This window comes from Rosa chinensis, chromosome 2 (genome assembly GCF_002994745.2).
Source record: "Rosa chinensis cultivar Old Blush chromosome 2, RchiOBHm-V2, whole genome shotgun sequence".
In the NCBI taxonomy this organism is placed as follows: Eukaryota; Viridiplantae; Streptophyta; class Magnoliopsida; order Rosales; family Rosaceae; genus Rosa; species Rosa chinensis.
The window spans coordinates 32214114-32231000 of NC_037089.1; the positions used below are offsets into that span (position 1 = coordinate 32214114).

At 35.0% G+C, this 16887-nt stretch overlaps 1 long non-coding RNA gene across 1 annotated transcript; it reads left to right on the forward strand.

The window, feature by feature from the left end:
• The first annotated feature begins 8372 nt into the window (after positions 1-8372).
• LOC121051936 lies at positions 8373-15107 on the forward strand. Its single transcript, XR_005807525.1, has 4 exons — positions 8373-8658; positions 12517-12694; positions 12772-13004; positions 14433-15107. It is a non-coding gene; the product is annotated as an uncharacterized LOC121051936 (long non-coding RNA).
• The last annotated feature ends 1780 nt before the right edge of the window (positions 15108-16887 follow it).

The following is a 16887-nucleotide window of genomic DNA, read 5'->3' on the forward strand; positions in this document are numbered from 1 at the left end:
TGTAAGAACAATGCCACCAGCATTAACTTGTTTTTTGCGATTTTTTTTAATCTCTTTTACGATTTCATATAGGGAACTTCTATTCATACCTCCAAAATTGATATTTGGACCTCTCACTTTTTTCAAGTAATAGTTGACTTTGTCAACTTATGCCAAATTACCAATAAAGACACAAATAAGAGAAAAAAAAAAATCTCTTTTTATCTCTACAAACAGTAATAGTCTTCAATTTAGGAAAAATTTTCTCCACTAATGTAAACCCTAAAATATATATATATCACCAAACATTATTTAACGTTGAAGTCAAAAAATTTTGAATTTGACTTTGTCCTTGTAAAGTGATAGACTTCCTTGCTCACACAACTGACAATTTATAAGATCCATCACTGTGCTATGAAAAAAATATTAAATAAAAGGAGAGAAAATGGGAAATACAAAGACACCTCAGTTGATGAAGCCCTACTCATTTTGAATGCAATCAAACGTGTGAACGAGCGGCAACAAAAAGTAGTAGTACTCCAGCACGTTTATATGACAAATGTAACAATAGATAGTTGTCCACAAGATCTTCCTGCACATCATCAGTGCAGAGCAATTTTATGTGGAACTATTTTATAGATATGATGGAAAATTTGACCCTCTGATATAAATCTATGGAGAATGCACTATTCCCATGGTTGATTATTATAATTTCCTCCACTATCCCTTACATATCTAAAACAAAAGGACCATGCATGTTCATTTCAAGTTGCTATAGAAACAAGTAGGAGAGAATCAATTTAGGCACAATGACACCTAAATGCAATGAAAATAATACTTGGAAAACATATTTGTACGAGATGATGAGCAAACATGGTATTGTTGCCTACTCTAACCAAGAGTCACCAATTCATTGAAAAAGTGCTAGCACCTCTGTTACTCATATATGGAGGATGAACTTCCAAAAAAAAAAATTGCCTTCCAAATCTTCAAAAACACTTAAGGAGATCCAATTACTGATTTTGAAAGTATGAATAGAATCTTAAAAAAAAAAAAAAAAAGTATTTTATTGATTTTATTGGACGATGGGCATTAAAGGAAAATTAGAGAGGTGTAAATAGCAAATTGGTTATTTGTAAAAGTAAGTTGAAGGTCTATTAAGTAAGGAGGTCTAAATGTCAAATTTGGAGGTATGAATAGAAACTCTCTTTCTTATATATAGACCTTTAATTTGAATAGAATCTTAAAAAAAATAATAATAAAAAAAAAGGTATTTTATCGATTTTATTGGACGATGGGCATTATAGGAAAATTAGAGAGGTGTAAATAGCAAATTGGTTATTTGTAAAAGTAAGTTGAGGGTCTATTAAGTAAGGAGGTCTAAATGTCAAATTTGGAGGTATGAATAGAAACTCTCTTTCTTATATATAGACCTTTAATTTGAATGGATCAAATTTTGATTTGAATTCGATTCAAATCTGATTTATTCAATAGGAGTTTGTTGTATCAAGTTGGTTTGATGATCAAATCTAGCTTTTGATGTGATTTTCATTCATAATGGTGAATGCGGTCTAGCGCTAGCTGTCAATACAAGCAAAGTTAGAAAAATCTAACCTAGGTGGGGTACTTAGAAAAAAAAAACATTTTATACTCATATTACAGACAAATTATCTTCAAACGCTATTTTGGTTATTCAGAAATTTAATTTCGCTAACCACTTTTGTGTTAATAACAACTCGGTCTTGATAGTTATATGTAGCTAATTGAGTCAATATTGCATGCATGCATTAGAACTCTTAACAGGACTCGCCCCAAATTTCACCATAAAATCTGAGGTGGCCCTGTCGGGTCTATGTTTTTGAGAAAATGCTATTGAAAATTGGGTAGAACTTTCCTTAAAAGTGGACAACTCAAATGTGTGAAAGGAATTAAATCACACTTCTAAACATTTCCACCCTCAACTCCTGGAGCCAATTTACTCCCCATAACCATCAACTCCACCATAAGATTATCATACATCCATACATGTCCAAACTGATAATTAAAAGAACCATATCCAACATTTCAAGTCAACATGATAATCTCCAAGAAATTCTAAATCGATCCAAACCCATATTTTACAACATCAATAAATAACATCTCATGGTTATCAGAGCAATCTAAGGAAAAGAGAAAAATTACACCAAGTAAGTTAACGAGTAACCTACGAATAATAGATGGCAATAGTGGTGCTAAGCCTCAACTCCTAATGCCAAACAGCTACACTGCAAACTAGGCATTTGAAACCAAAGGGCCCACGGAGAAAGCATATAAAAACGGTAGCCTGAGTGGACAAAAACAAATCCTCGTAGTAAATGAAATAAAAGAAGAATTTTACACTTTCCCACATGTGTCCCTTTAAAAAGCCAATGCATGCAACATTTAATAAACAATACTCTTTGAACAACCGAAATCTCATCAAATAAGACTAGCCCCGCTAGTTAAACCTAAGAGTATGGGGAACAGGTTATCACCATACGATAAAAGGGAGCCTCCTAGGATCTTGGCTCTACTTCAACCCACAAACATAGAGTAAGTGAGGAGAAGTACTAACAAGTTAGCTAGCAATAAAATATAACGACCCAGGTATGGTGAAAAAAAACATACGAAAATCAATAAAACTTCTCCAAAATCTCGCAAAGAAAAGCACGAGTACGATTCTCAATTGTACTAAAAAAATCTCAAGAGAAATCAAATAAATCCGGCATGTCCTACATGCCAAAATATTCTCGATAAGAGCACAACTCATGAAAGAAATTCGAATGCGAGATTTATGAAATTTCATCATTTAAATTAATATCCTCAATATGGGAAGAACTCATCGGAAAGCTCAACTCAATCAAATCATAAAGCAATTCCATTCTCGAAAAGTATAATCAAAATTAATAAACAACTTTTCGATAAAAATCATATATGTCAAATAGATAATTAAACGCATTCACTTAAAAAAAATGGTTGTATGCATATTTAATTTCAAAACAAAAGTCCACTCACATTATACACCTAAGTCTGCCATCGATCAAAACTCTCGTTGTGTGGGTCCTCCTCACGTCCTGTACAATGCAACACTCATAAATAACTAACCAAAAAAAGGAATTTAAATTTATGTTAAATAGAAACCGAATTCTAAACACCGCCTCCATGTATCAAATCCTCCAATCTTCCTCAGATTCATCCCAATAGTTTTTGACAGACTTGTACCTTTCTTATTCAACCAATTCTTGAATCCCTGACAATCCTTCTTGAGATGGCCTACCTTCTTGCAAAAGAAACATTTCACGAAGACTTGAGGTTTTGAGATATTTTCCCTTATCATTTTCAAGTTTCACAACATTCTTTGAGGTACTACCCTTGAATTTCTTATAGCCAAAAGGTATCTTAATTTTTGGCTTTGTGATTAAATTCACACTTACTACCTTTCCAATCTTGATCATCTCATCTTCATCTTGCACACAGATTGAAATGACTTCATTCAAACTCCATTTTTCTTTTTGAGTGTTGTAGAGGCTTTTTGAGGTGGCTGTATTGGTCTTGTGGTGAGTTGAGCAATAGGTGTACCAGAAAGGAGTCCTCAATGGTCATGTTCAGACCTTTCAGCATTATGTACTCTTTGATGCTCCCTTGGCTAGTGAACTTCATCCTAATAAACTTGTTCATCAAATTTCCTACTTCTGGTTTGTCAGACACCTTGTACTTCTCTGTAATAGAGTTAAAATAAACTCTAGGATATCAGAATCAGGTATTCCACCTTTCACAACATCTGTCATACTCTTTTTCATGCAAATCAAGGACATCCTGTTGTGCCTGTGCCACTGTAGAAAAATGTTTCATGTTTCCTTGCTTGCATTAGCAATTGGCTCTGCATGTGGTTCCTCCCTCAACACATGATCAAAGTCTAAGATCCCCATATATATTCAATTCTATATCACTCTACCATTTCTTGTAGTTTAGTCCATTGAGCAACTCAATTTAATTAATGCTTGTGGAAAAATGCATTACTGTTATGCAATGCAATTAATCTATGTCAATATGATATTCTAGTGTTTACAAAATACACAGAATTTTATATATATGTGTGTGTGTGTCCCAAAATGCTAGATCAAGATATGAAATAACATTTGAATAAATGCAGATACACATTATAACAAACTATGGTATTTTGAAGAAGTTTTGGTATTATTTGTAACACACTTTTCAAGAATTCTCCTCAATGGGGTCGTGTAGGGTACCTTGATGTATGTCATACTCTTTTTTTTTTTTTAATAAATTAATGTGATGGAAACTTATTGAACTAGTTAACAAGTTATCCACTTAAATGTTGACATCTGTCATTTTTAAAAATAAAATTTACTATACTAACAGCACATTCTTTCTTGATATGTAATATTGTTCAGAAACAAGTAATAAATAATGTCAAAATAATAAATTACATCTAGTAGAACTAAAATTACGATTCATGACCACACTTATTGTGGTTATTGTAATTGAGTGGTCAAAGATGTAAATATCATAGTTGGACAACTTTTATCAGATGGATAACATTGATTATCAAATGGAGAACCTCCTTACAATACTGAGTACTTACATATCTTTTGCTATAATATTAATTTTACCATGTTCACAACACAAATGTTGTTAGAATTGTAAAATGGTTGATAATCTTGTAAATGATATAGTTTTTGAAGTAATTACTACAAATAGAACAAAAGTTACCACTTTTACATCAATTGTTATGGGTTTGAGGTAAAATGTGTAGTCATGTAGTAATCATTTCATTAATTATAAAAACTTAAAGATTTATCACTCTGACAACAAATTTGTTGTCACCCTTGCTAAATTGTCCACGAACTAGTACATTAGTTTAGGTGGAGTAATTACTACAAATAGAACAAAAATGACCATTTTTACATCAATTATCGTGGATTATGGTAAAATACATACTCATTGAAGTAATCATTTCATTAATGATAAAAACATAAAGATTCATCACTCTGATAACAAATTTGTTGTCACACTTGGTAAATTGTCCATGAACTAGTAAATAGGTTGTAGGTGGAGTAATTGCTACAATTAGAACAAAAATTATTGTTTTTACATCGATTGTTGTAGTTTGTGGTAAATTGTGTCGACTGAAAATAATTACAACTTCGACGATGGAAATTACCCAATATATTACTTAAATTACGCAAGGGAGAACTTCATTACACCAATGAGAACATACTTGCTTTTAGTCAAAATATAATGGCTTACCTATATGATAACACATTGTGGTAACATTTGTAATTTAGTTCAAAAAACAGTAATAACAAGTTGTACATAAAGTAGTTGCTACATCTAAAACAAAGATTTTATATTTTTACATTAATTGTTGTGGTTGTCGTAAAATGCATGTAAAAAGAATTATATTTGGTTAAGAAAACTAATAATGCTATAATTAATTAGTAATAAAGACTATTTAATTAAACGAAAATTTTTAACAACTGTACACGACAAATAGGTGACTCCAAAGTTTGGTATATTAAGTTTCAAAACAATCATTTCACATGAACTTGTAATCTCTGTACACTTTTAGTATATGACGTCAATAACAACGTTAACTCTATGTCATTATTCATTTTGTCTAAGGGTAATTTCGTATTTTCTACTCTCTCTCTCTCTCTCTCTCTCTCTCTCTCTCTCTCTCTCTCTCTCTCTCTCTCTCTCTCTCTCTCTCTCTCTCTCTCTCTCTCTCTCTCTCTCTCTCTCGTGCTAAAACAAACTAGCTAGCAGCCTAGCACTTTTCATCTTCCCAACCTAGCATCGACTTTTCATCTTCCCAACCTAGCATCGACCCATTGGCCTGCTGCACCAAGCAGCACCGCCGCTGCTCCCCTCTACCTAGGTCCCAATCGATAGTGCACTTCATCCCAAACGCCTCCCTTCTCCAGTTCTCCCCCACCATCGGTCTCAACACTCCACCCACAGCCACCCACAAATCTACCGTGGTCAACCCCAGACCTCAAGCCATACGCCAAATCACCGCCAACCACCAACCAATCAATCCATTAATCTCATCCCCTCTCCCCCCTAACAGCGACATGTCCCTGCCGAGACCTGAGGATGATCCGGTCCCTCTCCAATCTAAAACCCATTCTAAAACCAATACCTATTCTCTTAGAAAAAAAATTTCGACGGCAGCTCTGATGGCCAAGAATAGTGTGTAAACCTCAAGCCATTGACTGAAAATGAACTGAGAAAATTGGAAAGAGAAGTCTGAAAATGCAAAAAGAGACGGAGCTGAGCCACAAGTTTTGGGTTCTTGTGTTTTGGAGCTTATTATTAGCTGTCAAAGTTTCTGACCTTTAACAGTTTTTGGCCATGTTTGCTGGGTTTGAATGGGTTTAAATGGGAAGGAGGGAGAGAGAGAGAGAGAGAGAGAGAGAACATGAGTTTGTTGGGTTTGAACGGGACGAAAGAGAGAGAACAATACTCTTTTTTTTTTTTAATAATAATTTCTTTCTCTTCATTAATTATTAATATTAATAATCAATTAATTATACTAAATTAAGAAGTGACTGATTTGCCTTTTAAAGTTTGATGGAAATCACATTGACTAACGGAGAATGTAACGGCGTGTATATATTTTGGGTCGAGATTTCAAGTTCATGTAATAAAATGATTGTTTTGAAACATAATGGATTGAAGTTCGGAGTCACTCATTTGTCGTGTACTGTTGTTAAAAATTTTCCTTAATTAAAACTAATTCCGTGAACCTAGATTAGAAGTCTTGTGTTTTTAATAAGGAAAAAACGTAATTGTCACTAGTGTAATTGTTAATTGATAATCAAACATTGATTGACTAATGATAAAATTAATTAGTAATAAATACTATTTAACTAATAGTAATTGGTTAAGGGCTAAACAGGTTATCAAATTTTAAATATTTTAGACTACTAGATATATTACTAATCCAATGGTCCAAAATATTTAACAAATTAAAACTGAGTGTATGGAAAACACTCGGGTACCTAAGAAAATTCTCTAATATCATATGAATGTTCATTGAAGTGCATATGCTAACTCAAATAACTCAATGTCTGATCACTAATTTCTTTGAAAATCATAATCAGATTTATTTTATGTTTAAGTGAGTCTATGTTTTCTGTTGGTAAATGAATTAATTCACGTACTTATACAACATCCACTTTGATGGCAACAAGTATAATGTGCATGAACTATTATAGATAACATTGTAGAATGCATATGAGTTTGTATTTGTGGCTACTTTGGCAGCACACCATGAATAAAACTTATGCAGCATTTTATGTGGGACTTCCCATTTTGCAAATCATTATGACTAATTCTATACACAGTAATGTGCATATGACTATATTGTGTGAAACAATGAATAGATGTACTTCCAATATAACCAGAATGTAACAAATGGAATATACATTATATAATTATCATTTATCAGATCAAAAGGTGAAAAACACAGTGAGAGAGCATGTAATTTCATATGCAACAATATCAAAAACGTATTCATATTCATACTAAAATAGTATCAGTATCAATCCTAATTTGAGCACAATTGGCTCTGATACCAACTATAAGAAGTAAACTGAACAGCATGTATATTTACATGAACAAAAATCCAACTTGATTCGGTTATAGAATGCTCAAGAGACACAAAAACCTTTTGTCTTGATTCAGATCCAATTTTGTTAACTCTTGGGCAGGAGTTGAAGCATAATTGTAAACGTAGTCAGAATTTGAAAGTTATTGATGATCGAAGGTAGATTATTCAGCTAAATAATTCTATCATGGCATCATAACAATTTTTCTATTTATTTAGGATGTTCCATTTTAGGATTGTTGTACTATATATATGAGTTTTGGCTTTGTCCCTCTAGCTGTATACTTCCGGACACAATAATGATAATATCAGTGGCACTAAGATAGGCAGCTAGCCCATATTAATGGGACCTAGTCCCCTTTAAAGAATAAAAAAAAAAAAAAAAAAAGAGGGACTTTGACCCCTTCAAATAAAAAAAGTGTCATGCATGAGGTAATAAGTTGGAAAATTAATTAATGTATAAGTGCTTAATTGGTTAGTTATCATATTATTATTATTATTCTCTCTACATTTTCTGCTCTTTACAACGACAGAGGAGAGAATTCCTGTCATCACGAAGAAATGTTTAGCCCCAAATTTTTTTTATTACATGCCATTTCATTTTGTTACTACCTTGTGTACGTCATTGATTCAAAGTTGGTAATTGACCAAAGGTTGAGCCAGCAAGTTAGACTTTTAGTTAATTTTCCCGACTATATATAGCATACAAGTTAATTAAACACTAGATGTTTGTGTTTGTGAGAAAGGGAGTCGGAAAGAGAGCAAGAGAGCTATCAGAGAGAGTCAGACAGGTGGCGATGGAAACAACGGTGGAGGATGTGGTGATAGTGGGGGCAGGGATAGCTGGTTTGGCCACGGCAGTGGCGTTGAAGAGTGCAGGAATTGAAGCGCTTGTGTTGGAGAGATCTGAAGGGCTGAGAGCCACAGGTGCAGCCTTGATCGACTCTATACCCCAACGCTTGGTCTGCTTTTGATGCATTGGGAATTTCTCAGAAGCTCGCAACTCGTTATCCCCCCACGCTCAAGTACCTACATCCTCTTAGTAAACTTATTCTATGATTTTTTTTTTTTTTGTTGAGCTTAGAGAAACTTCAAGTTACATTCAAAATGACCCCATCATGCATAAGAAGTTTGACACGCTAATATATAATATTATACCAGAACTGGCTTTCTCATTATATTAGTACATGTAATTTACATATTAATATAGAATAACAAATTACATATAAGTCATTGACAAAAGATGATTTAACAAATACATCATTTAAATATTGAATTAAACATATAGACCGCGTTTGTTTAACAGGATATAGGTATTGGATTGTAATATTTATATCCTATCTGGTATATTATTATGTTTGGCGACCCAGATAACATGTAACCTGATTAAATTAATCTTGTCAGGTTGGGATATCCAATCTGGTTGAAATGGTCAAATAAAATATATCTGGTAAGAGCAACCACCCTTTTCTCTTTATTCCTTTTTTTTTTCCTCTCTCTCTCTCTTTTTTCTTTTTTATTTCCTAAGAACTGCAACCACCGTAGAAAGCTTGTCATCTTCCTCAACCTTCAGCCAACATCGTTGTCTTCAACCTCCAAACCTCCATCTTCTACCTCATCACAGTCATCAATTCCTCATCCTCTATCTTCTTCTATTATATTCTTTTACTGGTATGTTTTCCATAAACTTCTCAATTGCTGAGATTTCCGATCGCCGCCGCTGCAACTTGCTCCAGTCTCCTGAATCAATCAATCTGCCTCGCAACGTAGATTACTCGTTCCACATTCAAATTTGATTTTGACGAATTTGCATTCACATGTCAACAAATTTCATCTGCAACTCTGTCTCTCTCTCTCTTCTTCTTCTTTTTTTTTGTTTTTTTTTTGTTTTTCCCCTGATTTGGGAGTCAGTTCCAGGGTAAGGGAAAGTTTAATATTTAAATTTTGAAATTTTATTTAATTAGATTTTATTGGATATATAGATAAATCACGTCTCATGTCCAATCTTGTGCTGAAATGCCAAACACAAAATGAGATTTGGCCAATCCATTCCCAATCTAATCTATTCCGGTCATATATCCTTCTCCAATCTAATCGTGTGTCCCAAACATGGCCATAATAACTAAATCTTACAAATAAGGACAATTTGCTCTCCACATGTCATGAGTTAATTTACTTTTTTACCTTTAACTACTTCTTTTGACTTCTAATCCCTTTATGTTACTTTTATTTTTCCTAAGAATAATCTCTTTATGTTATTTTGTTTTCATGTGTCAATAAGACATTTACAATGCTAACGTTCATGCATGGATAACTAAATCTTAATTATTTTCTTTAATCCAAACTCTTTTTGTTCAAATCCTGCTACTTGCTACTGCACTTGTACTCGTGTTCTGCTACTACATTCGTCGTCGCCTAATCCTGCTACTGCACTCATACTCTTCCAATTCTACTATTGTTCGTCTAATCCTGCTACTGCAGTCATACTCGTCCAGTTCTACTACTGCACTTGTACTCGTGTTCTGCTACTGCATTCGTCGTCGCCTAATCCTGCTACTGCACTCATACTCATCCAGTTCTGCTACTGCATTCGTGATCGCCTACTCCTGCTACTGCACTAGTCTAATGCTGCTACTACACTCGCTGCAGTCATGCTCATCCAATTTTGCTACTGCCCTCGTATTCGTGTTCTGCTACTGCGCTTGCTACACTCCTGAAAACACTTAATCATATCCACCGGTATCCTGCCTGCCTCGTTCCACTCCCAACTATTCAAATCCAACCTCAGTATCAGAATCGTCGAGCACGCCGAGTTCAGCGAAAATGAGGACTCCAAACCCCCAATCATTAAGCTCTTCCTCCCAGCGAACCAAACGAGGTCGTTTCAAAATGTCGAACACGTCCCCCCACTCCTGCTTCTCGATCCTTGTCCACATTTGCGAGCTCCTCAGCTTCGAAATGGTAACTTCAAACTCTGCAAGTTCAATCTCAATAATATAGTCTAAATTCTCTAAAAATCAATTCCATTCACAAAGCTAAATCAAGAGTCTCAGTCAATGCACCCAGTAAAGAAGAAGAGGTAAGCAGTAGTACCTCTTTATTATCGGTGACTTTGAGAACCAGCTTTCCATCGCAATGCACTTCATCACATATTGAGTATGTAGCAACAAATAGATCAACACAATCATTAGAAAACAACAGTTAAATTTAAAGACTTGCCATCAGAAACTAAAGCTAATTCAACTATTTGCTCACTCTTGATTTAAAGCCCATACATTGAATCAAACACACAAAAAAGCAATCATGAACTACGCAATTCCAATCCTCCTCTTCAATTCCTAAGCAACCAAACAGGAAAAAAAAAAAAAAAAGAACAAGAAGAGAATCAGAGAGTGAGGTACTGAATCAGGATCATTGCGGAACAACTGCATGGATCGCTCAACAAATTCATCCTAGGACATAATGGAAGATTGGAAGAGAATTTGAGCCACTGGTTGCCCGCGCAGCCGGAGAAGTAGAGCGCGGCGACTCAGTGAGGAACATGACGCGGGTGGCGGAGTCAGCGAGGACGGAGCTGTGCCTTGACCACACAAAGCCAAGCTGAGGCAAGGGACGGAAGTGGGGTGTGAGAGGTTTGCAGATGACGAGGGATTCGGCGTGTCAGACTTGGATTAGGATGAGAACGGCTAAAACGGTGGAGAGAAAAAGAGAGATTTTGGTCAGTGGCATACGCGTACATCAATCTGAGCATTTTGGTGATTTTTCATTAAAATTGGGAGTCAGGCTTGCATTATTCTGCTTTTGGGCCTGGGCACATGTCCTTATTTGTATAAATATTTTTAAAAGTAAGTTTGCTGTGTTTATATGTTTAGTCATGTGCTACTATGTAATTTTCGACAAATAATAAGCATAGTCCATTACTAATTGAACCAGCATATTAGGTGTAAGGTTTTCATTAAAAAGACATCAGTGAAGCTAGTTATAAGTAACCGTCACTTTATCCCATCACTTTTAGAATGGTGGATCTAATATTATTACAACTATTTGTAATTACAAACAGTTGGAATAATATTCATGTACTATAAATTGGAATTTATCACTTTTTTCTTTTGGTCAATTACTTGTACATAAAACTAGCTCCAACATTATATATAGTACTTGATTTTCTTTCAAAGTACCTAGTTTGATTCTTTTCTAGACTAATATATGCATTTATATAGGTTAACCATACTATTACCATTTTTTTTTCCTTTTTGTACTCCTTTATCCTATGTATTGTTACACAGATTTGCTCATCTAAGGGACAGTTTTAAGAGATTGTGAGGGACAAATGCATCTCAATCACATATATTAAATATAAAAGAAGAAATTATAACAACTTAAAACTGTGCATTTATTTTCAGCCATCAGATTCAGTTGTCCATTACAGTCCCTTAAAAATTGTCTCTTAGGTGAGCAGTCCTTTATTGTTACATACATATTAGGTTAATCATACTATAAAAGAAGACGTATTCAATTGTTAGCTTTTTTTTTTTTTTTTTTTTTTTTCTTCTATTACGTTTTGTATCGATACATCTCGATCAGAAAAGAATTGGGAGTACAAATGCTATTAATTGACCATTAACTACGGCGACGAATTGGAGTTTCATAATTAGCTAGCAAGATTCAACTTATATTTGGAGCTTACAATTTTCAGGGGACATATAATTTATCTTGACACAAGAGACGTTCATGAAGTTTCTACTTTCTAGACCCATAACCAATGAGTATATAATATCCCTAAATTGTTGCTATTAACTCCAGCAATATTAGGAATGCAGTAGATTATTAATATTATGCATCGATCATTATGTTTAATAATTTACTTACCTGAAAACATGCAGGGTTCCAGTTGGACCGAGATGTTTACACCGGAAAGCCTTACTCAAGGCCTTGGCAGATAAATTAACAATTCATTCAGTTCGTTTCTCTTCTAAGATCTCTGCTATTGATACCCAACAACATGAAGGTTCATCCCTTGCCATTGTTCACTTGGAAAATGGAACTATCATCAAAACAAAGGTAAAGTTAAAATCTTGAGCAACTCAAAGTGAATGCACTATAAGTACTAATTGTTCATTTCCTACAATTACATATAGATTCTGATAGGGTGTGACGGTGTGCACTCGGTGGTGTCACGCTGGTTAGGACTCGGTGAATCAGTCCTTTCGGGTTGATCAGCGGTTCGTGGATTGGCTGTGTTTCCTCAAGGCCATGGACTCGACCAAAACTTCCGGCAGTACATAGGAATAGGCAGAAGCTAGAGCTGGTTTGATTCCCGTTTCTGACAAAGAAGTATTTTGGTTCTTCAGTTGCACATCTCCAGCTAAAGGTATGTTTGGAATTTTGGATACCTTTGGAATATATGGTATCAGAAGCAAGGCCTTCGATCCACTCGCAATTGCTTTTCTATAGAATCTATATACTTCCAGAGAAAAAATCGCAAACAGTGTCTGAAATTTGGCCGGCCATGCACTAATAACTTTCATACCTCAAGTTTCAAAAATATTAAATTGGTACTTGAACTTTTAAGCCTGACCCAACATAGATATCTGAAATCACTTTTGCCGTTAACCCCGTTAACTTTTCAAAGGTAAACTCGTCCTTTTAATTTCCTACAGTCGTCAATCCTATCCTTTTTCTTCAATTTGGGTAAGTCTAACTCTCTTACAACTCTCACAAGTCACAACCCAAAAGACTCGAATCATCAATGAGAGAATTGAAATTTCATCTCTGATTCATGATGATTGAATCCTTTGGGTTGCTAAACTTCCAATCTTTATAAAAAAAGATTGGGAATTTGGATCGGGGGAATGTATTTCAGAATTAGGGGTGTTTGCGAATTGAGAAATGAGGGCGAAGGGAGATGAAGGTAAGGACAAGCACTCCAAGGAAATTGAACAAGTTGAAGAATTGGGTTCGATTGTTAGAGTTGAATTTCCTCCAACGAAGCTTGTAATTGGGTACGAAGTTGGAGATAATATTATGAATATGTCTGATGATCCATGAATTGGAATTGGAATTGGATGAATGTGTAAGCTACTGGGGGGGGTAGGAATGATGAGCATGGAGGTGTGGTTGTCCACATGGATGATCAGGCTATGGACTCTACCACTTTAGTTTCATCTCTTACCTCTTCAATTGTGCTTTGGAAGCTCCAAGGGAAGAAGGGTGTTTGGAAGCTCCAAGGGAAGAAGGGTGTTTGGCTCAGTTACAAAGAAACCATCTTTTTGGCTCTAAAAGCTTCATCAAACCACATTTGCAGAAACCCATCTTTCTATTTTGGAGTTTGAAAATGCAGACCCAAAACCCTTGTGCAAAACGCAGTCCTTCATTCCTCTTCTAGTGCCAACTTTCTTTGTCGACTTCTAGGAAATTATGAGCGGAGAGGACGACTGGTAGGGAAAGGACAAGTTTACAGTTGAAAAGTTAACGAGGTTAACGGCGAAAATGATTTCAAGTATCTATGTTGAGTCGGGCTTAAAAGTCCAGGTACTAATTTGATATTTTAGAAACTTGAGCTATGAATATTATTAGCGGGCCAAAATTCAAGCACTGTTTGTGATTTTTTCGCATACTTCCAACCGAACATAGTATCAAATGAGATGTATCTTAGGGAATCAGATATAAGATTAAAGCATGCTTGTCAATTAATCTTGGATTGAATGCTTTAATTTTTATGGATCGACGCAAAAGGCAAAAGCGACTTTGAATTGACCAAGCTCAAGATTGTATTTTTTATTTTCATTCATTAATGCAGGTGTAAGCTTGGAAAAGGATCCTGAAGAAATTAAAAAACAAGTACTTGAGAATTATGCCAAGCACCTCCCACCTTTGTACCTAGACGTTGTGCGGCACTCGGATCTTTCAACGTTGACATGGGCTCCGCTGAAATTCAGATATCCATGGCATGTGTATTTGGGAACTTAAGCAAGCAAAACGTCACGGTGGCCGGCGATGCCATGCACCCGATGACACCTGATTTAGCACAAGGGGGTGGCTCAGCATTAGAAGATGCCGTGGTCTTAGGCAGACACATAGGGCAATCCTTTGTACAAAATGGACGAGTTCTGGTGCCAAAAGAGATGGCCGTCGCAATTGATAAATATGTACAAGAAAGAAGGTGGCATGTACGTTGCTTTGTTGATTGTGGGATCTTACATATCGGGATGGGTGCAACAAGGAGGGTCTGGCTGGGGTAATTAATTCTTGAGGGATGTCATGTATCACAAGTTCCTTTACCCAAAAATTGTTAGATATATGCACTATGACTCTGGGAAACTTGATTTCTAGTGCTTTTGAAGCATTGCGTACAACTATACAAGATTGATCGTTGCTAAGTTATCATTATTGATCGACTTCCTGATTCAATTCTTTTTCTGGCATACGTACAATGAACCAATATTCTACGAAATAAATTTGTAAGAACAATGCCACCAGCATTAACTTGTTTTTCGTGATTTTTTTAATCTCTTTTACGATTTCTTGTATATAGACCTTTAGTTTGAATAGATCACATTTTTATTTGAATTCAATTCAAATCTGATTTAATAAATAGGAGATTGTTGTAACAAGATGGTTCGATGATCAAACCTAGTTTGTTGATGAGATTTTCCTTCTCAATGGTGAATGAGGTCTAAGGATCTAGGATGTCAACACAGGCGGAGCCAGAAGTCTAACCAAGCTGAGGTACTTAGAAAAAAAATTTACACATATCACAAACAAATTATTCAAGCACTTCATTTTGGTTCTTAAAAAAATTAATTTTGTTAACCACTTTGTGCTAATAAGAACTCTTCACAGTTATATGAGCTAATTGAGTCAATATTATATGCATGCAACAGAACTCTCTAGCTAGCTAAACACGTAAAATAATTTACTTAGCATGTAATCATGTAAAAAGACGAAACAATGAAGATAGAGGACGTGAAGGTGTGTTGTATTTGCAGCTAGGTCAAAATCGAGTAATAATTAAGGAGTTGTGTAGCTATAGTGTATACGCAGAGCGCAGCAGAACCATATGTATTGAGTTCAGTCAATATTTGACTTGGTCAAAAATTGAGTTGGGCCCAGGATCAAGCGCGTTCCCTAATGGCTCCGCCTCTCGCTGTCAATTCTGATTTCTGATCGGCCATTAATACAACTTCAAATTCACACAATGATTCAATCCGACTAGAGATGATTGATCAATGACAGGGTGTACGATCGACCCGTCAACTCAAGAGTGACTTGTTTTTAGGGTCAAAATTCAAGAAACTCTACTGTTTATACATGCAGAGTGATTTTTTGCTTCTAGCATATTGGAAAAAAAAAAAAAAAAAAAAACTTTAGTGAATGATTCTTGTGCAATCATATGTTTATATAGCCTGAAAATGGGTTATACGTGTTAATTAAAGTTGTTATGGATTATATGTGTTAGTCAAAGTTGTTTATATGAGTGAAATTGTTCATCTGGAATTCATTATTAGTGACTTTTTTTATTAAATGATTTATGCGTGTCAGTTAACCCGTTTATTAATTAAATCAAATTTAGGTTTGCGTATTCTAAAATATTGATTACCTTGGCACAATATAATACATTGAGAACTCTAATAATTAATAAGGTTTCAAAGTTCAAACCCACATAATGCCAATATCAAAAGAAAAAGAAAAAAAAAAAGAAATGAATTAAAAGGCGATGGCTTTTTCGTACCAATGACATCATAAAGCTTGTTTTGAGCTGGTCTTCTTCTAGTTTCTAACTCGAAGGCGCAACAATGATTAGTTTACAACTTTACATGCATTAATAAAAAAATAAAAATTTTGCTAATCTGATACGTTATGTAGCACGTCCACGTCCACGTCTGTCTCACCAAAAACTTCTCTGTACTAAGCCCTCACTCGTGAAACCAACAGGGTAGCGGATGCTCTAAACTGCCATGCACTTAGTTGGTGTGGTGATAAATGAAACGGTTTAAAGACAGAGGAGATGAAGGATGGGGCTGGAAAATAATTGACCCGCCAAATTTGGTGGAATTCATTGAGTTTGGTCCTGGCTCTTTGTTTGTTTCTGTCAAGGGTTCTTCTTCCCCTTGGTTTTATTAATGGGAGCTTCTATTTATATCTCTAAATTTGGCATTTGGACCTCCCTACTTAATAGATCTTCAACTTACTTATACAAATAATCAATTTGCTATATACACCTCTCTAATTTTCCTATAATGCCCATCGTCCAA